Below are 27,352 nucleotides of genomic sequence, written 5' to 3' on the forward strand. Positions count from 1 at the left end.
CAAGCTAGCAATCATTCCTCCTTTCTTTGGAACCTGAGTCTTTTGGCAAATACTTCAGAGATATTTTCCTCTTGTTTATATTATAGACCATATTCTTATCTCAGTCCCTTCGTCATACAATGACAAGACCTAGATATGTGGATATTATAGCTAATGTGCAAAAACTGGGTCACTGGGTCAAACTGATTTATGGGACTAGTTCAAGAGCAGATATATGTAAAATTTTGATTTGGGATTTAAGAAGAGGTGTGCAAATAAAAAATGATATATCTTTATTGATTTAGGAACCTGTAATGCCAAAAGTTATTTACAAAAGTCTCACTCCTTTTGTATTCCTAGCAACTCATTTTCACTGTTATTAATTCACTACTTCTGTCCTCAATAAGGGTATTACAAATTGAATTGATTTTGAACTCACTGATTTTGAAGTTAATGAAATTGTTTATTTCAGTAACTTCACTTCCGTTTCTTTTCTTCACCATTAAACTTGGTGCCACAAATCCCCTAACAGCCGAAGGGACTAAAAATAAGAGATTTCAGCTCTCTGGAAGTTTTCCAACTTTATGTCCTGGAAAATATACCAGTTCAAGAAGCCATTCTGGCTCCTTCTCTTGAACGATGTTTTCTTTATGACTCCATATTTGTCTTATTATTTAAGAAGAAATTGAGTTTCTACTTTGCTTAAAGAACATTTGATTATTTCTCATTGGTCCCAAGAGAAACTCCAAACGTTTAGCATGGGCTGCTTGGCTCTTAATTATCTGGCTGCCTACATACCTCCTTTTCTATACCCCTTCTTAGTGTCCTGCCACACACTCTCTGTTCCTTGACCCTCAAATATACTACAAACTTTAATAACAATAGTGTATTAGTGATCTATTGTTGCATAACAAGTAACCTCAAAGCTTCAGGTATTATTTCATTGTTTCTGTGGGTCAGGAATCTGGGCATGGCTTAGCTGGTCTTCTGCTTCAGGATCTCTCCTCCCAAATGTTGCAGTCAAGGTGTTGGCTAGGGCTGCAATCATCTCGTTTCAACTGGACCAGGATCTACATCCAAGCTCACTCATGTGATTGTTGACATATACTTCCTCTTAACTCTTTTTTGGCCGTTGGCTTGAGATCACTTTCAGTTCCTTGACAAGGGGTCCTTTCATTAAAGTCAGCATGCAATGAGAGAGAGAGAGAGAGAGAGGATGCCAACCAGATGGAAGTCAAGGTGTCCTGCAACCTAATCACAGAAGTAACATCCCATTACCCTTTTCCTGTTTCTATTTGTTAGAAGCAAGTCACTAGGATCAGCACACCCCAAAAGGGAAGAGGTTATGCAAGGACATGAACACTAGGAGGTGGGGCTCATTGGGAGCCATGTCAGAAGCAGCTGACCACAAATGCTATTTATGGTTAACAATTACTGAGGATGTACTATATAGCAGGCATTCTGCTAAGATCTTCCCCATACAATCCATGCAGAAATTATTTTTAGAATTTCTATTCTAGGACTCAGAAAGGTTAAGTAACAAGCAAGTGGCAGTGGCAGGATCTGAGCCCTGGTTGTCAGTCTCCAAAGTCTTGGGTCAGGAACCAACTTCCTCTCTCTTCATTTTTGGAGCTCAGCACAGGCTCTATGACATAGGAGGCTTGTGGGTACTGAGTAACTGCTAAATGAACGAATGAATGAATTCAGACCTGGGTCATCCTAAGCTGCTTTTGCCAAAACTCTGGTTTTAGGCCTTGATCCAATCTAAATAATAAATTATCATGTGGTTAAATAAAACTAAACAGGATCCAATAGGAGAAGCAGAGTTTTGTAAATAGTTCTTAGGTGCTACAAATCAGACTATTACTACTGAGAACTTCACACAATATCCAGGAAATTGGGGTGTCAGAAGCCATGAATAGAGACTGTGGAATTGTTGTTAGAGAGACTGCCACAAATCCAGGAGGAATATTAGAATAATATTTGGAAGGTGGGACAAGTAGCTAACTGCTGGCACTGGTGAATGGGATTAAAACTACCAGGCAATGACTGACTCAACAGGAGAGAAGCTGTTGGTATGTCTGTGGCAGAATGGATTGTGGGTTAGTTCCCAGCAGGGACTGGGGACAAAGAGATGGCTCTTCCTGTGTCCAGCAGATCTTGACTCAACAACTCCTTCTTACATTTCTCTACTTTCAGGATTCACCAATGTGTTTGGGCTCTGGGAGTAACAGGTCAGGTGGACCCAGGTGTCACAGCTGAGAGTTGAAGCTGCCCCTTACAGTGGCCCAATAAAACCCACCATTTGAAGATGTTAGTGCAACACACAGCCCTGGGCAGTTTATAAAGTACTTTCTTATGGGGTCTTCTGTGTGCCTTATAATGAACCTCTGAAGTGAAATTATGAAGAAGACTAGATAGACCTATCCCCTGGCTAGCCCCTTCTCTTTCTGTGGGGAAACCATGTGGTAGTCAATTCACCATAAGTTTTCCTGGAGAGTATGGACCACAATTCTAGTGTTTAGTGGCATCAGGCTAATAATTGGGTAGATTCCTAGGGGTGGTAGATTCCTAGGGGTGGGTCTCCCCTTCTTGGGATGTGGGCTGTCTACTGTTGTGTCTCTGAATCTCACTTCCCTGGGTTCCAGTGGTGTTCGCTCTCCCTTCTCCGGGATACTTCTTTTGTTGACCCTATTGTTTGTGTTCTGAATTAATACCATGGATACAAATGAAGCTAATTTGTTTCTCCCTTTGCAGCTGGCACAGGAAACATTTTGTCTCTGAGGTGCCATTTGCACAACTGACCTCATACATTATTTATTGGTTTTATAATTTAGCCCAGCCTTTCAGATGCGCGCAGGATGTCACCTGCTCATGGGCATTATTATCTCCAGTTTATAAATAAGGGAAGGAGGCTTAGAGGAGTCAGTACAGGGGATTTTCCAGGGTCACACAGCCAGTAAATGGGAGACTATAATGCAGGTTTTCTCACTCCAAATTCTGAGCTCTTTCTATTCCCACTCTTGCTCTCATGCTGGTCCCCCAGAGAGTCACAGTTAGGGGACTCCCATTGTACTTCCCCTTTATTGTATGATTACAACTGGATATGCTATGTTGTTGGGTAAGGTTGGGCCATGATAACACAGAAACTTAAGAGAAGCCAAATAAAGAAATAAAGAAGGCACCAAACAAAGCATGGAGGTGTTGTGTCCCTCCTACCGTCTTGGGAAAAATGAGTGATTTAGTGATGTGGGGGACTTGAAGCGCAGGTGCAAAAATGGCTGATGCCGTGACCAGTACCACCCTCTGGCTCCATTCTCAGGCTAGGTCACATCTTATCCATCATCTTTTTGCTGGAGCATCTCTCTCACTGATGAATGGCTGTTTGGCTGGGTGACAGAAGCTGTTGTTCTACCATCAGCAGCATTTGGAGGTGAGGGGCTTGGCAGATGGTTTGGAATGCAAGCAGGAGCAACCCCTACAATAGCAGGCACCCAGATTCATCTTCAATCTAAAAATAAAGTTTGACCAATAGATTATAAATATAATTAGGAGTGGTGAGTATACCATTCTGGTACATCCTGTATTTTCTCTTTCCACCTCCACTCATGCCCTGGGGACTTAGAGTCCCCAACCTCCTACAGAGGGCCTCTCTGGACTCCAAAAGCCTTGCTCTGCCAGAATGTTCATTGTTGTCTGCCTTGGCCCTGGAAAGTTCTCCTCCTCTCCTATTAGCTGGAGAGTGGGTGAGTTAGTGAGTGTCGTGACCACATCTCACCTCCAAGGGGCAGGGAGAGACAGGAATCCTCTTGTCTCTGCCTTTGGTCAAGCTAACTCACTTGCAATGTGTGCAACACATTCAAAGCAACCACCACAAAAGTTGAAATTAACTCTGCAAGGCCAAGCCCCAGATTTATAATAGACATTTGGTAAGTCTTCACTGAGCCATGGGTATACCAGGGTCAGGCTCTTGGGCTGGGCAGGTGCGATGGGGAATAAAAGTATGAAGTCAAACACTGAAGCTTGGTACCAGAGGGGGACAGCTCCTTTCCTTCCTCACTGGTTCTGGGGAAAAGTTTGATGCATGGCCTAGTGGTGCCTATGTAATGTGAGAATTATCAGTGTCTTGAGCAGAGGTGCTTGGAAAGGAATGGCATAAGTTCCTGGGCAATGTGCGTAAAAAAGCAATGACCACACTGCCCACTGGACTTCACACAGCCTGTAGGACCCAGATGATCCTCTTCTGCCTTTTTCTAGAGGACATGGCTTGCCACTTTTCCAGGGAACTGCAGTTCCTCAGCTCTTGGTGGTTAATCTCTGTGTGTTCCAGCATTTCAGTTCCATTGCCACATCTCATTTATAGCATTGCATAAATGTTCCCAAGGGCCCCTACCTAGCCATCAAGAGATTCTGTCCACAAAGAGGAAGCTATTCTAGCCTTTGCCACCTAGTGTCTTATTGCATTCTGCTGGCCTATCAGTAGGAAAGTTGGGACGGTTCTGCCTTACACTTTGGTGGGAGAAGGAATGGAATGTGTTACCAGGGGGACTGGCTTGAGTCAGGATGACCAGGGGATCCATGAAGGCAGCTTGAGCTAACTTGACTTCTTTCATAATCCCTTGTTCTTACCCTAAGATTGAGATGCGATCTACTGCTAAGGAAACAGGCAAGTCAAAATCTTTCTAAAGAGATTCTTAAAAATAGCTCTGTACGGACTATACTATAGAAAAACATCCAGAGAGAAATGACTCATTATTTCTTATTAAATTTAAAGGACTCTTTCTGGGGTTATAAATAAATTCTTCATCACTCACTTGAAGGTGATAAAACCTGTAAATTTTTTGCTCTCAAGTTTTATGTCCCTGCTTGCCTTTTCCTGCCATCCAGCTTGTATCCCGTTTTACCTTACCTACCACCAGTTGGTGTGTGTTTAAGGAATGAAAAATAATTTTAATATTTGCCAACATAAAATATAATTAGGTTGGTAAATCTGCTGTTTAAAAGGGCATGAACAAAATCCCCAGACTAAGTAGAAATTATTTTTGGATTGACTTCTGCTTTCAATTATTTCTGTTATCTATCTCTTCCATTACCATGGGTAATCAGAAGTTGATAATATTTAAAAAAAAAAAAAAAAAAACAAGCCAAAACAGAGCAGAATAAACAATAAAACACAACCAGAGGACAGGTAGGAAGAAAAAAATGTGGATGGGCCATATAGGTGTGCTCTGTTCATCATCACGTTTTTTATCCATCCATCCATCCATCCATCCAGTATTTAGAGTGCTATATATGCAAGATGTGATTCCAGGAACTGTATACAGAGTAGAAATCCCACATGCTTTAATGCCACACTGTCCTGGGTTACAATCCTAGCTACAAATTTATCCTGGTTGTATGATCTACAAAGCTCATAATCTCTGCAGCCTCATGTTGCTCATCTCTATAACAGATTTCCAAATCCCTCCCTCATATGGTTGCTAAATATCTGGAACAATACTTTTTACCTAAGGGTTCCATAAATACTAGCTGTTCCCCTTGTTTTGCTCTTCCTTATCTAGTTCCTGGTTAACTGATACACACCTTCAAGAAAAGTTACTTTAAAATGTAGCTCACCATGACCTTCCCATCATGCCACTTTAAGAGAAGTAATTGAAGAAAATTATAATAAACAATATGGCAAATAAGAGGTCTCAGGGCATCTTGGATGTTAATGTTTTCCAAGGATTCCTCAGTTCTTCAGAAGATGACACTCAGAACTGGAGAATCCTGGGTACTTGGCCAAGCCAAACATCCATGAGATATCACCCAGTCTCTGGGAGCTGCTGCCCAGGATCTCCATTATGCTAGATGGAGCTGTCTTGGGTAGCTACCATCCCATTAGATATGTGGACTTCAACTTCAGCAACAGGTGTGGTTTCCCATTTCCACCTCAGAATCTATCAGGACTAATCTCATCATGCCACCCCACTTGGATTGCCTCAGTGACTGCTAGATGCATTCTATCCCTAAATGGACTTTCATCCCATCTGGTTCTTTTTAAAAAATTTTATTAATTTTTTGCCAGAGAGAGAGTGAGAGAGAGCGCAAGCACACAAGCAGGGGGAGTGGCAGGCAGAGGAAGAAGCAAGTTCCATGCTGAGCAAGGAGCCCGATGCAGGACTTGATCCCAGGACCCTGGGATCATGACCTGAGCCAAAGGCAGATGCTTAATTGACTGAGCCACCCAGGTGCCCCCATCTGGTTCTTTTCATCCTGTATTCTAATGTTTCTTAACCCAGGGTTTCTGGCACCATTAACATTTTGGTGTGGATAACTCTTTGTTTGGGAGGCTGTTCAGTGCATGTTTAGCAGTGCCTCTGGTCTCTACTCATGGGATACCAGTTAATACCTCTTCAGTTATGACAACCAAAAATGTCTCTAGATACTTGCAAATGTTTCTGGGGGAGGGGGAAGGAATTGCCTCTGGTTGAGAACCACTCTTGTAAAGACCTATGTCTTTCATTGTGCTCTCTGGAAATGTCATTAGGAAACTCATCTCTACCTTCCCTGAATTTTCCTGTCTTCTTTCTCTAATTAAAATTTGGCTATCCCTTTGTTGTCTCGAATGGATACTCTTTCTTCTCCCACATCTTACCTACCTAAAGGCTAGGAGGTGAAGTAGGTGTCTTCTTGCTCTCCAGTGCTGCATTAAAACAGGCATTTTCCATCCTGCCAACAAAAATCTGCTCTTCTTGAAGCTCATGCCATCTGGTCATGCTACGCTTTTTTACTCCTTGATTCATCATCCATTGAATGCCCATCTTTCTCCTGCATTCATGGGAAGATTCAGTGCCTTACTTCTTACTGGCTCTTACTCTTATTCTTCTAAATGCTGTCATCATTCTCACTGACTTTAGCATCCATTCTGACGACTCACCCAACACCATGGCCTCTCCGTTCCTGATCTCATCTTCATTGACTTTTTAATTTTCCAAATAAATGATGAAACACTGATTATTTGCCAGGCACTATTCTTGATCCAAGGGCTACAGGAGGAATAATGGGATAGACATAATCTCTGCCCTCATGGAATTTACATTATAAAGGTGGAGAGTTGCAAACAAGGACATTTAATTTTGACAGCTGCTATTAAAGGAATAAGTAGGCTGTTGCAGAGAGGGAATGATAGGGTGAAGGGATGAATTTGCATAGGGGGATGAAGGAAGTTCTCTGTGGGATGGTGAATGTTGAGTTGAGACTTGAAAGATGAAAAGGGGTCGACCGTGCAAAGAGCCAGGGGAGGAACAATTCAGGAAGTCCAAAAAGGCTTTGGGATGGTAATGAGCATGGGATGTCCAAGGAATGGAAAGTTGGCACGAGTGGCTAGAGCTGTGAGGGGGAATGGGATACTGGATTTCGTAGATTTGTGAGATGTATGTGCATGCTTCTGTTGATTTGATTGTCTCTTATGTGCACAAAATGGAGTTGATCATTCTCCTCAGTTTATTATACCCTATCATTGCTGGTCTTTGGCTACTCTTTAAAAAAAATTTTTTCCCCTTTTATCTCCAATTTCCAATTTAATCTCCCTATCGACTATATATTTCAAAGTATATATGCAGCTTCTGGTGTTGTTGTTGAAAAGTTCAGTGCTATTCTGATTCTTGACACTTTGTATATAACTTTATCCTGCTCAGGAACTAGCATCTTGTCTTTGTCTCCTGTATTCTGAGATTTTAAAGTGATGGGTCTTGGTGTGGGTCTATTTTTATCTCTTGTGCTGAGTACTTTGTGAACCATTCAGTTTGGAAATGCAAATCTTTCACTGCTGGTACATTTTCTTAAATTATTTTATTGACAATTTCTTTCCATTTATGTTTTCTTTACAGAGTGTCTGCTGTTTGGAGTTGGACCTCTTAGCTTTTCCATCTCTTTGCCTTTTTGCTCCACTTCCTGGGAAGTTTTCTCAACTTTATCTGCCAACACTTCTAATGGGTTTTTCATTTTTGTTGCCATATTTTTTATTTCTAGAGGGCTTTTTTTTTTGGTTCTCTGAATATTTTCCAAGCATTCTGGTCTTGTTTTATAGATATAGCATTTTCTCTGAAGATGTTAATAATAATTTTTGAAAGTTTGCTTTTTCTTGCATAGTCTGTTTTCTCTAATTTTTCCTCTGTATGTTTATTTTATTTTTTAGTATTCCCTTTAAAAGCTTTCCTCAATTATCTTTTTATCTTTGGTTGTCTGTTGGCAGATAAGAGCACCTTCAAAAAGCTCATTTGAAGCTCTGTGTTGTCATTCATGGTTTTCACCATGGGTGAAGACTGTACCATTCACTGGAACTCCTGATATTAGTATCTTTAGATATTTTCTATTAGACTAGCTAGATTCCTTAGAGAAGGTGTTTTAGCCTCCTGGTTGGAGGATTTATTCTAACCGACAATATCCTGGGAATTGAGGCAGGTTGAGAAGTATGGGGAAGGAGGGTAGAGTTTCAACAGCCAGTGTGGATCTTTTAGTTAATGCCTTATTTTGGGTACAGTAAGTTTGTCCCTCAATTGTTCTTGGTGCTTCAATCCAGAGATCCCTGCTTTCACTCTCAATAGAGCAATGGTTCTCAAAGTATGATCTGTGGACACTAAGGAGTCACTGAGACCTTTTCAGAGGGTCAGAAAGATTGAAACTACTTTCATAACAATACCAACACTTCATTTACCTTCTTTACTCTCATTTTCCCTTTAGTATAGAGTGCAATTTTCCAGTGGCTACCTGATGTGTGTATTGCAAAGGATCAAATGTGGAAGCATATTATTTTGTATTAAGCTAGATTTTTTTTTAATTAAAAAAAATTATTTTTTAAGCTAGATTTTTAAAAAAAGATTTTATTTATTTATTTGAGAGAGAGATAGAGAGCATAAGCATGGGGAGAGAGGCAGAGGGAGAGGGAGAGGGAGAAGCAGACTCCCCTGCTGAGCAGGAAGCCCAATGCGGGGCTTGATCCCAGAACCCTGGGATTCTGACCTGAGCCAGAGGCAGACGCTTAATTGACTGAGTCACCCAAGGTGCCCCTGTATTAAACTAGATTTGAAAGAGATTTAAAGAACAGTGCCACTCTTTTCACTAACGTTTTTTGATTTAGAATATATTTATTTTTCATAAAATATGTTATTTAGGTTAATATATAATTACAGCTTATTACCTTATTTTAAAAAGGAATTAATAAAAATATTTTTTTAATGACTGGGTTTTTTTTAGATTTTATTTATTTATTTGAGAGAAAGAGTAAAGAGAGAGTGTAGGAGCTGGGGAAAGGGGCAAAGGGAGAGGGAGAAGCAGTCTCCCCATTGAGCAGGTAGCTGGATGCGGGGCTTGATCCCAGGACTCCGGGATCATGACTTGAGCCAAAGGCAGACGCTTTTTTTTTTTAAAGATTTTGTTTATTTATTTGAGAGAGAGAGAGTGAGAGAGAGAGCCTGAGAAGGGAGAGGGCCAAAGGGAGAAGCAGACTCCCCACTGAGCAGGGAGCCTAATGCAGGACTCGATCCCGGCACTCCAGGATCATGACCTGAGCCGAAGGAAGACACTTAACTTACTGAGCCACCCAGGTGCCCCTAAATGACTCAGTTTTAATATCTCACATGATATATATTAATATATGTAATTCTCATATGATCTCTTTGGCGTCCTCAATAATTTTGAAGACTGTGAAGTCGTTCTGAGATTAAATATTTGAGAACTATTGCTCTAAAGAATGGTCAGCTGAACCTGGGGAAAGATCCAAGAATTCCAACCTTTTTGTGAATATGAAATCCATTTTCTTTTCTTCTTTCTTTCATCCCTTCCTTTTAGAGGTTTCTATTCCATACTCAGCAAAGTGGAGAAACAGACAGAGCCTGTGTACCTGAAGATATTGTTAAGCTGATGAATCAACCAGCCCTAAAGGCTGGTCTACCTCTGGAGATGCTTCCTGTTATGTGAGATAATAATTTTCTTTGTTTGGTTGGAGGTAGTTGTTAATCGTGGCTGAAAACCTAATGGAAGCCAAGAGAGGAGAGTGTTTCAAGGCTAGTAGTAATTGACTCTGTAGAAGATGAGCATTGAACGTCATCCCAGGATCTGGTTACACAGAGGCCATAGGTGACTGTGACAGGTCATTTCCGGTGGGAATGGTGGTGCACACTGGACTAGTGTGGCTTCTGGTGTACCTCTTCTCCTACTGTTGTTCCTTTGTCTTTTTCCCCATCTCCTTATCTTCCTTCTCTATCAGACCACAAATGTTGGGGTTCTTCTCAGTGTATCCTGGGCTTTCTTCTCTTTCTGTTCTTTTCCTTAATGCCATTATTTCCCATAGGGTTAAATGTAATTTTATTCTGGTGTTGTTCCAGATTTGTATTTCCAGCCCAGATCTCTCTGTGTTCCAGATTCATATATCCAACTGCTCACCCGACATCTGCAGCTGAATATTTCCTAGACATGTCAGATTTAACCTGCCCAAAGCAGATGTCTTGATCTGCCCCCCACCCGCTTTGCTGCCTTCCCGGCTGTCTCTTTCCCAGCTCACAAAGTCACCATTCACTGAGCTGCTTCGGCCAGAAACCCAAGTCTCAGTCTTGATTTCCCTTTCCCTCATTCCCTGTTTCTAATCCATTAAGAAGTTTTATTGTTTCAATCTGCAAAATGTAAGTGGAGTCCAGTCTTTTCTCCTTGTCCAATGCCAGTTTCTTGGCCCACATCACTAACTTCTCTTGCCTGCATTATTGTGAGGGCCTTGCAGTTGGCCCTGTTCCATTCTTCCTCTCTGTCTATTCTTGCCATCCTGGGGTGGAAGACAGCAGTAAGAATGCTCTTCTAAATAAATACATTGTAGATCATGTTGTTCTTCCTGCTTTAAATCCTTCAACTGCTTTTGTCTCTATAATAAAATCTAGACCCCTTTCCAATGACCATATGCCCCTACATGCTCTGGCCCTACCATTGGCTCCAGCCTTAATGTATCTGATCCTCATTCTTACTGGCCTCAACCTAACTCTACTGGTCTTCCTTTTGTTTCTTGAACAGACTGCTTACACTCCTCTGGATGCTTTTCTCATCCCTCACTGCTTAGCTAGCTACTTCAATTCCTTTAATTCTCAGCTTAAATGTCATTTCTTTAACAAGGCATTTCCATCTTTTTTCCCTAAAGGCAGCTTCCTATGTGATGTTCTCTTACTCAGCCCTTTGTTTTGATTTTTAAAATGCATTTTCTTGTTTGTTTCATAGTGTATATAATAATCCAGTCACTATATATTTTTAAAAATTTTTTATTGTTATGTTAATTCCCATACATTACATCATTAGTTTTAGATGTAGTGTTCCATGATTCATTGTTTGTGCATAACACCCAGTGCTCCATGCAGAACGTGCCCTCTTTAATACCCATCACCAGGCTAACCCATCCTCCCACCCCCCTCCCCTCTAGAACCCTCAGTTTGTTTTTCAGAATCCATCGTCTCTCATGGTTCGTCTACCCCTCCGATTTCCCCCCCTTCATTCTTCCCCTCCTGCTATCTTCTTCTTCTTTTTTTTTCTTAACATATATTGCATTATTTGTTTCAGAGGTACAGATCTGAGATTCAACAGTCTTGCACAATTCACAGTAGTTACCAGAGCACATACCCTCCCCAGTGTCTATCACCCAGCCACCCCATCCCTCCCACCCTACCCCCAACTCCAGCAAACCTCAGTTTATTTCCTGAGATTAAGAATTCCTCATATCAGTGAGGTCATATGATACATGTCTTTCTCTGTTTGACTTACTTTGCTCAGCATAATACCCTCCAGTTCCATCCACGTCGTTGCAAATGGCAAGATCTCATTTGTTTTGATGGTTGCATAATATTCCATTGTATATATATACCACTTCTTCTTTATCCATTCATCTGTCGATGGGCTCTTTCCACGGTTTGGCTATTGTGGACATTGCTGCTATAAACATCGGGGTGCATGTACCCCTTTGGATCCCTACATTTGTATCTTTGGGGTAAATACCCAGTAGTGCAATTGCTGGATCATATGGTAGCTCTATTTTCAACTTTTTGAGGAAACTCCATACTGTTTTCCAGAGTGGCTGCACCAGCTTGCATTCTCACCAACAGTGTAGGAGGGTTCCCCTTTCTCCACATCCCCGCCAACATCTGTCATTTCCTGACTTGTTAATTTTAGCCATTCTGACTGGTGTGAGGTGGTATCTCATTGAGGTTTTGATTTGGATTTCCCTGATGCCAAGCGACGTGGAGCACTTTTTCATGTGTCTGTTGGCCATTTGGATGTCTTCTTTGGAAAAATGTCTGTTTATGTCTTCTGCCCATTTCTTGATTGGATTCTTTGTTCTTTGGGTGTTGAGTTTGATAAGTTCTTTATAGATTTTGGATACAAGCCCTTTATCTGATATATCATTTGCAAATATCTTCTCCCATTCTGTCGGTTGTCTTTTGGTTTTGTTGACTGTTTCTTTTGCTGGGCAAAAGCTTTTTATCTTGATGAAGTCCCAATAGTTCATTTTTGCCCTTGCTTCCCTTGCCTTTGGTGATGTGTCTAAGAAGAAGTTGCTGAGGCTGAGGTCGAAGAGGTTGCTGCCTGTGTTCTCCTTTAGGATTTTGATGGACTCCTGTCTCACATTGAGGTCTTGCATCCATTTTGAGTCTATTTTTGTGTGTGGTGTAAGGAAATGGTCCAGTTTCATTCTTCTGCATGTGGATGTCCAATTTTCCCAACACCATTTGTTGAAGAGACTGCCTTTTTTCCATTGGACATTCTTTCCTGCTTTGTCAAAGATTAGTTGACCATAGAGTTGAGGGTCCATTTCTGGGCTCTCTATTCTGTTCCATTGATCTATGTGTCTGTTTTTGTGCCAGTACCATACTGTCTTGATGAAGACAGCTTTGTAATAGAGCTGGAAGTCCGGAATTCTGATGCCGCCAGCTTTGCTTTTCTTTTTCAATATTCTTCTGGCTATTCGGGGTCTTTTCTGGTTCCATACAAATCTTAGGATGATTTGTTCCATTTCTTTGAAAAAAGTGGATGGCATTTTGATGGGGATTGCATTGAATGTGTAGATTATTCTAGGTAGCACTGACATCTTCACAATATTTGTTCTTCCAATCCATGAGCATGGAACGTTTTTCCATTTCTTTGTGTCTTCCTCAATTTCTTTCATGAGTATTTTATAGTTTTCTGAGTACAGATCCTTTGCCTCTTTGGTTAGATTTATTCCTAGGTATCTTATGGTTTTGGGTGCAATTGTAAATGGGATCGACTCCTTAATTTCTCTTTCTTCTGTCTTGTTGTTGGTGTATAGGAATGCCACTGATTTCTGTGCATTGATTTTATATCCTGCCACTTGACTGAATTCCTGTATGAGTTCTAGCAGTTTTGGGGTGGAGTCTTTTGGGTTTTCCACATAAAGTATCATATCATCTGCAAAGAGTGAGAGTTTGACTTCTTCTCTGCCGATTTGGATGCCTTTGATTTCTTTTTGTTGTCTGATTGCTGTGGCTAGGACTTCTAATACTATGTTGAATAGCAGTGGTGATAGTGGACATCCCTGCCGTGTTCCTGACCTTAGGGGGAAAGCTCTCAGTTTTTCCCCATTGAGAATGATATTCGCTGTAGGTTTTTCATACATGGCTTTTATGATATTGAGGTATGTACCCTCTATGCCTATACTCTGAAGAGTTTTGATCAAGAAAGGATGCTGTACTTTGTCAAATGCTTTTTCTGCATCTATTAAGAGGATCATATGATTCTTGTTCTTTCTTTTGTTAAGGTATTGTATCACGTTGATTGATTTGCAGATGTTGAACCAAGCTTGCAGCCCAGGGATAAATCCCACTTGGTCGTGGTGAATAATCCTTTTAATGTACTGTTGGATCCTGTTGGCTAGTATTTTGGTGAGAATTTTTGCATCCATGTTCATCAAGGATATTGGTCTGTAATTCTCCTTTTTGATGGGGTCTTTGTCTGGTTTTGGGATCAAGGTAATGCTGGCCTCATAAAACGAGTTTGGACGTTTTCCTTCCATTTCTATTTTTTGGAACAGTTTCAGAAGAATAGGTATTAATTCTTCTTTAAATGTTTGGTAGAATTTCCCTGGGAAGCCATCTGGCCCTGGGCTTTTGTTTTTTGGGAGATTTTTGATGACTGCTTCAATTTCCTTAGTGGTTATAGGTCTGTTCAGGTTTTCTATTTCTTCCTGGTTCAGTTTTGGTAGTTGATACATCTCTAGGAATGCATCCATTTCTTCCAGGTTATCGAATTTGCTGGCATAGAGTTGCTCACACTATGTTCTTATAATTGTTTGTATTTCTTTGGTGTTGGTTGTGATCTCTCCTCTATCATTCATGATTTTGTTGATTTGTGTCATTTTTTTCTTTTTGATAAGTCTGGTCAGGGGTTTATCAATCTTGTTAATTCTTTCAAAGAACCAGCTCCTAGTTTCGTTGATCTGTTCCACTGTTCTTTTAGTTTCTATTTCATTGATTTCTGCTCTGATCTTTATGATTTCTCTTCTCCTGCTGGGTTTAGGCTTTATTTGCTGTTCTTTCTCCAGCTCCTTTAGGTGGAGGGTTAGGTTGTGTATTTGAGACCTTTCTTGTTTCTTGAGAAAGGCTTGTCTTGCTATATACTTGCTTCTTAGGACTGCCTTTGCTGCATCCCAAAGATTTTGAATAGCTGTGTTTTCATTTTCATTGGTTTCCATGAATTTTTTAAATTCTTCTTTAATTTCTTGGTTGACCCATTCATTCTTTAGTAGAATGCTCTTTAGCCTCCATGGGTTTGAGTTCTTTCCGCCTATCCTCTTGTGATTCAGTACTAGTTTCAAAGCATTGTGGTCTGAAAATAGGCAGGGAATGATCCCAATGTTTTGATACTGGTTGACCCTGATTTGTGACCTAAGATGTGATCGATTCTGGAGAATGTTCCTTGGGCACTAGAGAAGAATGTGTATTCCGTTGCTTTGGGATGGAATGTTCTGAATATGTCTGTGAAGTCCATTTGGTCCAGTGTGTCATTTAAAGTCTTTATTTCCTTGTTGATCTTTTGCTTAGATGATCTGTCCATTTCAGTGAGGGGGTGTTAAAGTCCCCCACTATTATTGTATTGTTGTCGATGTGTTTCTTTGCTTTTGTTATTAATTGCCTTATATAATTGGCTGCTCCCATGTTAGGGGCATAGATATTTACAATTGTTAGATCTTCTTGTTGGATAGACCCTTTAAGTAGGATATAGTGTCCTTCCTCATCTCTTATTACAGTCTTTGGTTTAAAATCTAATTTGTCTGCCATAAGGATTGCCACCCCAGCTTTCTTTTGGTGTCCATTAGCATGGTCACTAGTTTTCCACCCCCTCACTTTCAATGTGGGGGTGTCTTTCGGTCTAAAATGAGTCTCCTGCAGACAGCATATCGATGGGTCTTGTTTTTTAATCCAGTCTGATAGCCTGTGTCTTTTGATTGAGGCATTTAGCCCTTTTACATTCAGGGTAACTATTGAAAGATATGAATTTAGTGCCATTGTATTGTCTGTAAGGTGACTGTTACTGTATATGGTCTGTGTTCCTTTCTGGTCTATGTTGCTTTTAGGCTCTCTCTTTGCTTAGAGGACCCCTTTCAAGATTTCTTGTAGGGCTGGTTTTGTGTTTGCAAATTCCTTTAGTTTTTGTTTGTCCTGGAAGCTTTTTTCTCTCCTTCTATTTTCAATGACAGCCTAGCTGGATATAGTATTCTTGGCTGCATATTTTTCTCATTTAGTGCTCTGAATATATCCTGCCAGTCCTTTCTGGCCTGACAGGTCTCTGTGGATAGATCTGTTGTCAGTCTAATGTTTCTACCATTGTAGGTTACATATCTCTTCTCCCGAGCTGCTTTCAGGATTTTCTCTTTGTCTCTGAGACTCGTAAGTTTTACTATTAGATGTCGGGGTGTTGACCTATTTTTATTGATTTTGAGAGGGGTTCTCTGTGCTTCCTGGATTTTGATGCCTGTTTCCTTTCCCAAATTAGGGAAGTTCTCTTCTATAATTTGCTCCATTATACCTTCTGCCCCTCTCTCTCTTTCTTCTTCTTCTGGGATCCCAATTATTCTAATGTTGTTTCATCTTATGGTATCGCTTATCTCTCGAATTCTGCCCTCATGATCCAGTAGTTGTTTATCTCTCTTTATCTCAGCTTCTTTATTTTCCAACATTTGTCTTCTATATCACTGATTCTCTCTTCTGCCTCATTTATCCTAGTAGTTAGCACCCCCATATTTGATTGCACCTCATTAATAGCCTTTTTGATTTCGACTTGGTTAGATTTTAGTTCTTTTACTTCTCCAGAAAGGTTTTCTCTGATAACTTCCATGCTTTTCTCAAGCCCAGCTAGTATCTTTAAAGTGATGATTCTGAACTCTAGATCCTACATTGTACTAATGTCCATATTGAGTAGGTCCCTGGCAGTTGGTACTACCTCTTGTTCTTTTTGTTGAGGTGATTTTTTCCATCTTGTCATTGTGTCCAGAGGAGAATAGATGAATGAGAGAACAAAATGCTAACAGGGTAACAACGTCCCCAGAAAATATACTCTAAACAAATCAGAAAAGACCTGAAGCGGTTGGAAAAGAAAGGGAAAGAGAGAAAAAAGAAAAAGAAAAAAGAAAAAGAAAAAGATAAAAACAAACAAAAACAGAACAAAACAACAAAAAAAAAACCAGAATATGATCAAATATGATCAGGCTGGTATATAGATCAGTGCCACACACTAGGTTTTGGGTGTATTTTGGTCTGTTAGAAGAAAGTGCCTCCCAAAATTTTAAAGAAAGAAAAACTTATATATGTACAAAAATAAGGGTTGATATGATGAAGGGATGGAATATGACTGTAGAGATGGAAATTATAAAAAAATTTATAAAAGGAATTGATAAGAAGGTGTTTGAAAAAAGGAAGAAGAGGATTTAAAAAAAAAAGAAAAAAAAGGGAGAGAATGTGATCAGGCAGGGGAGTAGAAAAAAACCATATACTAGAGATTTAGGGTATATTTTGATCTGTTAGAAGAAACTATCTCAAAATTTTAAAAGAGTGAACAACTTATATATATATGCCAAAAATAAGGGTAACTACTATGAAGGGATAGAATATGACTCCAAAAATGAAAAATAAAAATGTTTTTTAAAAAAGGGATTGATAAGATTTTCATTGAAAGAGGGAAAAAGAAAAAAAAAAAAAAGACAGTTAAAAAAAATTAACTTTGAAGGACTACAGAATCATGGTAAAAAAGCCATGGATTCTATGTGCATTATTCCCCTAACGCTGGAGTTCTGCCGTTCTCATTGATCGGTAAACTTGGTCTTGGCTGGCTGTTCTCGCTGATCTTCTGGGGGAGGGGCCTGTTGCCGTGGTTCCCAAATGTCTTTGCCGGAGGTGGAACTGCCCCGCCCTTGCCTAGCTAAGGCTAAGTAATCTGCTCAGGTTTGCTTTGGGGAGCTTTTGTTCCCTGCAAGCTTTCCGTACAGCTTTGGAGGCCAAGAGTGAAAATGGCGGCCTCCCAATCTCTGCCCCAGAGGAGCCAAGAACTCGGGGCCCCACTCCTCAGTGCACCCCCAGAGAAAAGCAGTCAGTCACTCCCGTCTCCCCAGTCTCCAGCCGCACTCTGTGCTCACCCCGCCTGTGACCGAGCATTTAAAAAAAAAAAAACAGAATATCCATCCCAAAATCCATATGGAATCTCAAGGGAACCTGAATAGACAAAACGATCTTGGAAAACAAGAACATCAAGATAAATAAACTCTAGAGATCTGCTGTACACATTTTACCTATAATCAACAATAATATATTGGACACTCAAAAATTTGTCTAAAGGGTAGGTCTCATGTTCAGTGTTCTTTCCACAATAAAGAAGGAGGAGGAGGAGGGAGAAAACAACACCAGCGTTGGAGGTCTCATACTTCCTAATTTCAAAACTTACTACAAAGCTATAGTAATTCAAACAATATGGTCCTGGCATAAAAACAGAGACCAATGCAATAGAATAGAGAGCCCAGAAACAAACCCTTACGTATATGTTTAAATGACTTTTGACAAAAGTGACAAGATCATCCAATGGGGAAAGGGCAGTCTTTTCATTCAGTGGGGAACACTGGATGTCCATATGTAAAAGTATTAAATTAGAGGCACCTGGGTAGCTCAGTGGGTTAAGCGCCCAACTCTTGATTTCAGCTCAGGTTATGATCTCAGGGTCGTGAGATCCAGCCCCATGTTGGGGGCCCCACGTTAGGCTCCACACTCAGCATGGAGTCTGCTTGATATTCCCTCTCCTTCTCCCCCATCCCTCCCCCCACTCACACGTGCACTCCCCCCCTCTCTAAAATAAATAAATAAATAAAATCTACTAAAAAAAAAAGAAAAAGAATTAAGGGGCACCTGAGTGGCACAGTCAGTTAAACACCCAACTCTTGGTTTTGGCTCAGGTCATGATCTCAGTGTCATGAAATCAAGCCCCACATGGACCTCTGCACTCAGCATGGAACCTGCTTGAGATTCTCTGTCTCCCTCTGCCCCTCCCACTCATACTCTCTTTCAAATAAATAAATCCTTTTTAAAAAAATAAAAAATAAGGGGCACCTGGGTGGCTCAGTCATTAGGTGTCTGCCTTCGGCTCAGGTCATGATCCCAGGGTCCTGGGATCAAGCCCCACATCAGGCTCCATGCTCGGCGGGAAGCCTGCTTCTCCCTCTCCCACTCCGCCAGCTTGTGTTCCCTCTCTTGCTGTGTCTCTCTCTGTCAGATAAATAAATAAAATCTTAAAAAAATAAAATAAAATAAAATGGGCAAAGGACTTGAAATAGACATTTCTCCAAAAAAGACATACAAACAGTATATATAAAAAGCATATAAAAAGATGCTCAACATAACTAATCATTAGGGAAATAAACTAAAACCATTGTGAGATACTATTTCATATCCTTTAGGATGGTTATTATAAAATAATAATAAAATTAAAAAACAAAAAAATAAGTGCTGGCAAGGATGTAGAGAAATTGAAACCATTGTGCATTGCTGGTATAGCTGCAGTGGAAAACAGCATGACAGTTTCTCAAAAAATTTAATGTAGAATTACCATACGATCAGCAATTCCACTTCTGAGTTTATAGCCCAAAAATTTGAAAGCAGACACTTGACAAATATCTGTATGCCAATATTCAAAGCAGCATTATTCACAATAGCCAAAAGATGGAAATAACCTAAATGTCCAACAATGAATTAATAGATAAACAAAGTGGGGCACATACATACAATGAAATAATAATTCAGCCTTAAAAAGGAAGGAAATTCTGACACATGCTCCAACATGGATGGACCTAGAGGATATTATGCTAAGTAAAATAAACCAGTCACAAAAACACAAATACTGTCTGATTCCACATATATGAGGTACCCAGAGTAGTCAAATCCACAGAGACAGAGAGTACAGTAGTAGTTGCCAGGGGCTAGGAGCGAGAGGGAATGGGGAGTTAGTTTTTTAAAGGTTACACAGTTTCAGTCTGGGGTGATGAAAAAGTTCTGGAAATGCATAGTTGTACAACAATGTGAATGTACTTAATGCCACTGAATTGTACATTAAAAATGTTCAAAATAATAAATTTCATGTTATGTATATTTTCCCACAATAAAAAATAATAATTAAAAGTGTGTTTTTTGGAACTGGGCTTGAACTATCCCAAAGCTTCTCCCATAATAGGAAAAAGCATCATAAAGTTAATATGCTTCCCTAAGATTCTATAAGCACCAATCACACATTAAGTACTAAACAAAGAATACTTCTATCCCCCAATGTGATGCCCTCTCCCTTCTGGTTTATGATAGATAACAGGACAATTGCTAACTCATTTATGTCTGTCACCCTACTTATATCAAAATTCAGTGATATTCTACAAAAATTACTTTTGAAAACTCATCACCACTTTGTTTCAAAACTGCAGTCTAAGCTCTAAATGTGCCATCCAAAACCTCTACGAACCTCTTTCTGTGCATTTCTTAGTAAGACTAGTAGAAATCTTGAGTGTTGCCCAAGAAAGGGGAACAAGGAATGCATTATCCATACCATCACAGGAGCAAAGATAAGGGTGTCTTACGTAACAGCTTTTTAAGCAGGAAACAATCCTAAAAAAATTTTTTTTAGTTGTTCTTTTTTAATATCATTGTCCTCTATTATACCCAAACTATGTTGTAATAGTCACCTGCAAGCATGTTCACAGCAATTCTAGCAAAATCTAGTCTAACTAAAGTAACATTTTAAAAGAAAAATCCAGGGCACCTGGGTGGCTCAGTCGATTAAGTGCCTGCATTTGGCCCAGGCCATCATCTCAGGGTTCTGGGATCGAGCCCCACTTTGGGCTCCCTGCTCAGTGGGGAGTCTGCTTCTCCCTCCCCCTCTGCCTGCCACTCCACCTGCTTGTGTGCTCGCTCTCTCTCTCTCAAATAAATAAAATCTTAAAAAAGAAGAAAAATCCAATCCAACCTAGTGTCAAATACTTGGCTAAAATATTCCATTCAATTAACTTGGATTTTCTTCACCTCTCTCTCATGTGTTATCAAAATTCAAATATATTAAATTTATTTTTCCCTCCATCCACTAATTGTGTAATTCCATCAGTGAGAGGCTATCAGGGTTTTTGGCATGATTCTTTGTTTACAGACCTGATTGCTCTTTACTGATGATTCTATTATCCTCTGTGTGATTTACAGATTTCCTTGATCCTAGTATTTGCTCCATTATTTTCCAAGAGAATTAAAGTCTATTCCAATAGATATTCATTTTCAGTGTTCAATATCCTCCCCATTTTTCAATTATTACATCTACCATGATGGCAGAGCTGACCAGCTAGACCCAGAAAAACTGAACTTGATCAGAAATGCACTCAGTGCCCCAGTCCATACTGCCTTAACTGTATCCACAAAACTCTGGGGGCAATGTCCTATTATTTTTGTTGTTGTTTTATTTCATTGTTTTTGTTTGTTGTTCTTACGGGAAAGAGTATTCAATAAATGGTACAAACTCCCTTTTTGTCTTTCTTTGCAGAGCCTAACCAGATGAAGGGCAGTGCTTAGATATTCTAAGACACTCATTTATTTCATGTATTCCTTTTTAATATATTTATTCCTTTTCTTAATTTTCCCTTAAGGAGTGATAGGAAAAAACTTACCAGAATTCTGTGAGGTTTTTTTTTTTCAAATTTTTATTTAAATTCTAGTTAGTTAACATACAGTGCAATATTGGTTTCAGGAGTGGAATTCAGTGGTTCATCACTTACATACAATACCTAGTGCCATTGTAACAAGTGTCCTCTTTAATACCCATCAGAATTCTGGTTTTTATAAACTTTGGAATTAGACTGACTTGGGTTCAAATCTCAGCTCTACCACCTACTAGCTGAATAACTTCTGGTAAGTTACCCAATGTCTCAAAGCATTGATCTCACCCATAACAGAGATAGCACCATCATCCCTTCAAGGTTGTTTGAGGTTAGAGGAGCTAGCCTATGTAAAAGCCCTTAGAACATAGTAGGTACTTAACACCTCCTCTTAATCCCAGTCCATCTTTCCCCTCAACTGCACACACCTCCACCTCATCCTCAAATCCTCATTCCAAGGCAGCGAAGAATCCTTTTAGAAACCTCCAGAAAACCTCTATCTAGCCACAATCTCTCCAGTCTGTCTGCCTCCCAAGCAACACCTCAATGAGACCTGAAACCTGCCAAATACCAGGAATTTCTCAATGACCCCATCCATTGCAGAATATGGCCACAACCTAGAATTGTGAGAAAAGATGGTCCAAGGATTTCCCTAACAAGATCCTTGCCCTGCCTCTCAATTCTTTAGTTCCCTAATTAATTGGTTTATGTCCTTGAGCCATCATTGTCAAATCACCCTACAAACGTGAATCCTATTCATCTGAGTCTTGTTTTTTCCAGAAAATTCAGAGCCTTGATTCCTTTTTTTTTTTTTTTTGCCCTGATTCTTTATTAAAGATACTTTTGCTTCTTGGGGTGGCTCAGTCAAACATCTGACTTGTGATTCTGGGGTGATTTTGTGTGATTTTTTGATTTTGGCTCAGGTCATGATCTCATGGGTCATGAGATTGAGCCCTGAGTCGGGCTCTGTGCTCAGTGGAGATTCAGCTTGAGAGTCTTTCCCTCTGCCCCTCCTCCTGCTCTCTCCCTCTCTCTCAAATAAATAAATCTTTTAAAAAGTAATACTTTTGTTTCCTTCTTGATCCCACTCACCATCAAGGAAAGACAAACAAGAATCCATTTTTACCATAATGAATTCTTACATTTCTGCAGTGACCATGTCTTTTTTAAGCTCCATGATTATTCTCACATTCCAATGGACTCTTTCCTGTCTTTGCAGTAAAGTTCAGATGTCTTCCCCCAGGACTGATTTTTCTCACTTCTGGAACTCACACTTGCTGTCTTTATTGCTTATTATTTATAACCCTCTTCTGCTTTCCTAGGAGATAAGCAACAGAATTACTATGGGAGTCCTTCTGGCCATGAAATGCCTCAAAATATGTTCAAGGGGACCTGAGAATTATGATTTGAAGGAGAGATCATGATAGTTACAGTAAAGAACTAATTGAAGAAGGCAGCTCAGTTTGCTAAGTTAGGCAAATGTCACTGGACTAATCTCAGCTTGGAAATAATTATATCTCCATCCCCCAATATCAAAGGAGTACTTACTATGTCTGGACATCCTACTTTGTATGCACTACCTCATTCTAGCCTCATAAAAACTTTATGATCAAACTATTATTGCTACATCAATTTTACAGATAAGGAAACTAAAGTTTTAAAAAGCAAAACAACTTGCCTAGTGTCACACAGCTAGTGAGTAATGGACCCGGGATTCAAATCCAGATCAGCCTTACTCCAAAACTCAAGGCTTTAAGCCCAATGCTTTTATGTATCCCCAATTAACCTAAAGCTTTTCATAATGACATTCAGGAATGTCATGGAAATCTACTTAACATTATATACTAATAACTACAAGTCTCTCACTTGTAGAGAAAAATAATAACTTCTCTTTAGTATATTAGGTGCAAGAGTCTACAAAACAACTTCAAGGATCTAGAATGAATTATAGACTGCCCTCGGAAGACAGTGATCAAGTTAGGACATTGAGTTCATTTGATGTGTTGAAAGTAAAGCAAGCATCTAACAGAGGACACTTTAGCAGCAAAATACAGAAAGTTCTTTTCATTACTTTCTTAAATGCTCCTTCCAAAAAAAAAAAGTTGGTTTGTGATCCAGACCAAATGAAATGCTACATAACAAATATCATTAATTTTTCTCCAGGCAAAGGAACCCAACTTTTCTGCTGAATGCAGGATATTTCTTATTCATCTGAGGCAAGGCAAATGTGAGGTTAGGAGGCAATGGCAAGTCTAGCACATGTGTCTATTCTCCACTAGGAATTCCTGAGGACGAGAAAAGAGGTTATAGATAGAACCACAAACAGCATCACGGGTCACAATCGGTCAGTTGGGAAATCCTTGCATCAGGCTGTCATCAAGGACATGGAAATGCACAACAATATCAACTTCATACCAATCCTTTTCTGTGTCTCTCCAAACCAAGAGTTATATTGGAAAATAGTAGTAAATATAGGGCACATGTCTCATGGCCCATCTTGCAATAGAGTTTCTGCTTTTTAATAAAGTTCCTAAAGCACTCTTTATGGAAAATTTCCTTTTTCTGTCACTTTTATTTTGTCTTCCTACTCTCAGGGTGACATGTTAGGGAAGGGCTGACTGCACTGCTAATAAAAGCATCGCTTCTCAGGTGTTTGAGTGACTGCAGTTGTGTCCAGGCTGTTGGCGGGTTAACACGGCACAGTTCCAACACAGCCTTGACAAATAACAATAATGTGATTTAGGTCTAGTGTCATTACACTTGATTAGCTGAGTGAGCTCGTGAAAATCCATAATTAACTAGAAAAACAAGAAGACAGATGCCTCTGCCAGGAAATTGAGATAACCTGGTCTTCTGTTCTTCCTACCTAAGGGCTCGGCAACTGCACACCCTTTTCACATACAACTGGCAAATAATATCCCCAAATATGACTCACTTTATATCTAGTCATTACCACTTTCCATGGGGAGGTCGGAGAAAAGGAAATGCAATTCCTTCAGATATGTTGAAGCTCATCAGATAAGTTGGTAAATGCTCTGAAATACATTACCATCAGCCCAGACCCACCCCTCACTCCCACTTGAAGTTCCCTGGGCCCAGTGGTTCTTCAGTAGGGGTGATTTTGTCCCCTGATGGGTATTTGACAATGTCTAGAGACATTTTTGATTGTTACAACTAGACACGTTGCTACTGGCATCTAGTGGGTAGAGGCGAGGAAGGCTGCTAAACAGCCTACCATGCACAGGACAGCCCCCACAGCAAAGAAGCTGACCCGAAGACTCACTAGTGCTGATGTCACGTGGACAGAGTCAGCCTGCACCAAAGGCAAGTCCAGAGTGCGAACATCCTCGGATGCAGAGCAACTGAGCCCCCTCAGTGGGGAGTCGGCTCCTCAGGTCCCCAGGTCAGCCCTGAGCAGCACATATTGGTGATTCTGGGACACAGGAAGCATGACTACCTAGCATGCGGTGGCCTAGCAGAGGTTCCCACAGACCCTAAAAGGGCCATCGTTTTAAGAGAGCTGGCATCCGCTCGAGAAAGCGTGCTTAACATGAGAACCACTCCTTATGATGGTATTTGTTATAGAGGCTGTGATCTCTCATATTACACTCTGCTCATCTCCTGGGGAAAATGACTTTCCATCACATTCTCTCTCCAGCTTCTCATTTTCAGCTTAGGCCCTTAAAGAGCCCGGCAAGGTCAAGAAACCACAGACTGAGTAATGGGAGAAGGGGTTCCACACGTGGATTTTTATACCACTTGTTACAAGTAACCTTTGAAACCTAGATTTCCCTGGGCACTAAAATATAGTTGCTTATAATCTTTCTGTCTCATGGGGACAATTTAGAGAAGTAAGAAGAGAAAGATTCTCTAAAACCTCAAATTAATATATTAGGTTGAACGATATGAAATGGTCATTTTTGTAGGACAAAATGGTTTGACTATTGGCACTTTCCTTTGGTTCAACCTAATTATATCAGTCAAGATTCTCCAGAGACACAGATCCAATAGGATATATACATAGATATAGAGAAAGAGATTGATTATGAGTAATTGGCTTATGCAATTATGGAGGCTGTGAAGTCCTATGATCTGCCATCTGCAAGCCCATAAAGCCATAAAGGTGAAGCCCAAAAAAGCGGGTGATTTAATTCCATTCTAAGCCCAAAGGCCTAAGAACCAGGTGAGCCAATAGTGTAAGTCCTAGTCTGAATGCCCGAGAACCAGGAGCATTGATGGCTAAGGTAAGAAAAGACAGATGTCCCAGCTCAAGCAGAGAGAGTGAATTCACTCTTCCTCCATCTTTTTGTCCTATGTGAGCCTTCACCAGATTAGATGAAGTCCACCCACATTGGTGAGGGTGATCTACTTTACTCAGTCTGCTAATTCAAATGTTAATCCCTTCTGGAAACACCCTCACAAGACACATCCAGGAATAATGTTTTACTAGCTCTCTGGGCATCCCTTGGTCCAGTCAAATTAGCACATAAAGTTAACTATCATGCTAACACTAGATATATTTGGGAAATACCATGGGCTTTTCACATTTTCCTAAACATGCAATCGATCCCATCTGAGTCCACAACCACCCTGTGAAAGAAGTATTAATTTCAATGAATATTCTTATTTTATAAATGAGGAAACTGAGGCTGGCAGGAGGTTCAGTAACCAGTCCGACGCAGCAGAGTTAATAAGCGGTAGAACTAGGACTCAAACACAGAAGTTAAGATTCTAAATTGCTCCTGCCGGCTGCTCAGCCCTAAACAAGAACAACATGCTGCCGTCTACTATTTGATGAAACTATTACACTCCGTGCAAGACAAAATTTTACAACTGTGGCTGGGATTAAAGTCAAGGTAAGAGTTGGCTTTATCCTCACCTAAGAATCCTTGCCAAGAGGGAAGACAGGTCCAGGCCAGACTCGTGTAAGAGCTGCATTAATTCAGAAAGAAAGGAATCCCAAGATTGGTAAGGAAAGACCTCTGACTGTGACTGGCAAGAGCATCCTCATATCCTCAGGCCTCCAGCGCCCCCCTCTCCTGCCTCTCCAGTCCCCAGATGCACACACAGATCCTTAATGAGCTTGGTGTCAAACAGCAAGCATCATGGGAGCACGGTCCAGGTTTCTGATCAATGTGAGCAATATTCAGCCTTCCCCCAGCCCTACTGGTCGTGTTGCCCGTTCAGCAGTTCTGCAGTGTTATTTTTAGCATGTTAAGTTAATAGAGATCCCTGGAGTGATGTGGAAAGAGGAAAGTCACCAAAGGAGTGCTGCTAAATTCGTAACCCGAGAGAGCCCTGCAGCTACAGGGTTTCATGAGGGACACTGTCAGGGAGCTAAAGGAACAGTGTACCATCGGTTCACATCCAAACTGAGAAATACTGTTTAAGGCTGTTCCGCGTCTGGGTGGGAGGAAGGGAGACCAGCACAATTCTCCTTCTGCCTCAGTGATAAAATAAATAAATGCTAAAATAAAAAGAATGATAGGATTCAGGAAAGAGAGATAAGCCAGTAAGTTAATGTTACACTAAAATATATGTTAGGAAATCAAAATCATTCACTTTTAACTGATGTCAAACCTTTGGTTTCATATTTAAGTAACCTCTACCCTAACATTCCCTCTGAAAAGCTATCAGTGTAATTAGAGCTGTAACAAAGGACATGCAGACTTACCCACGAACGAAAATTATGACAGGCTTGATCAAAATTACCCTATAAATATCACCTTACTGTTTTAACTACCACGTTTTAGTTCTAGGGCCATGAAAATGAGTCTTATGCTACCAAAACTAGGCATAGAGTTGAATTTTGATTCATTCCTTTTATGGCAGCTACACACACAGATGTGCCCACTAGGAGATTCCCCCTGTGATTAATGTATACAAGGTCCCCAGTGAGCACAGCCCGTAAAGGTGAAAGTTATACTAAACGGGAACCAGAGGGAATAAAAACCCCATGAACATGCAAGGTGAGGCTTCCCCAGCCACAGAGATGGCACCAGAAGGGGTAACTCTTGACCATGGAAGATGCTATTGGTGCCACGATCCAACTGCTCAACGCTGGGCAGCACTCTGGCTTTTTATTCCTTGATAACTTTAGAAGGTGACAGCTTTTCGCCAAACTTGAAAACTATACCAAGGAACACAAAGGCAATCTGGGGAGAAAAGAAGGAAGAGAAAGAAAAA

The sequence above is a fragment of the Mirounga angustirostris genome, unplaced genomic scaffold (assembly GCF_029215605.1).
Source record: "Mirounga angustirostris isolate CCGP_5_RB_7025 unplaced genomic scaffold, mMirAng1.0.hap1 SCAF_1, whole genome shotgun sequence".
In the NCBI taxonomy this organism is placed as follows: Eukaryota; Metazoa; Chordata; class Mammalia; order Carnivora; family Phocidae; genus Mirounga; species Mirounga angustirostris.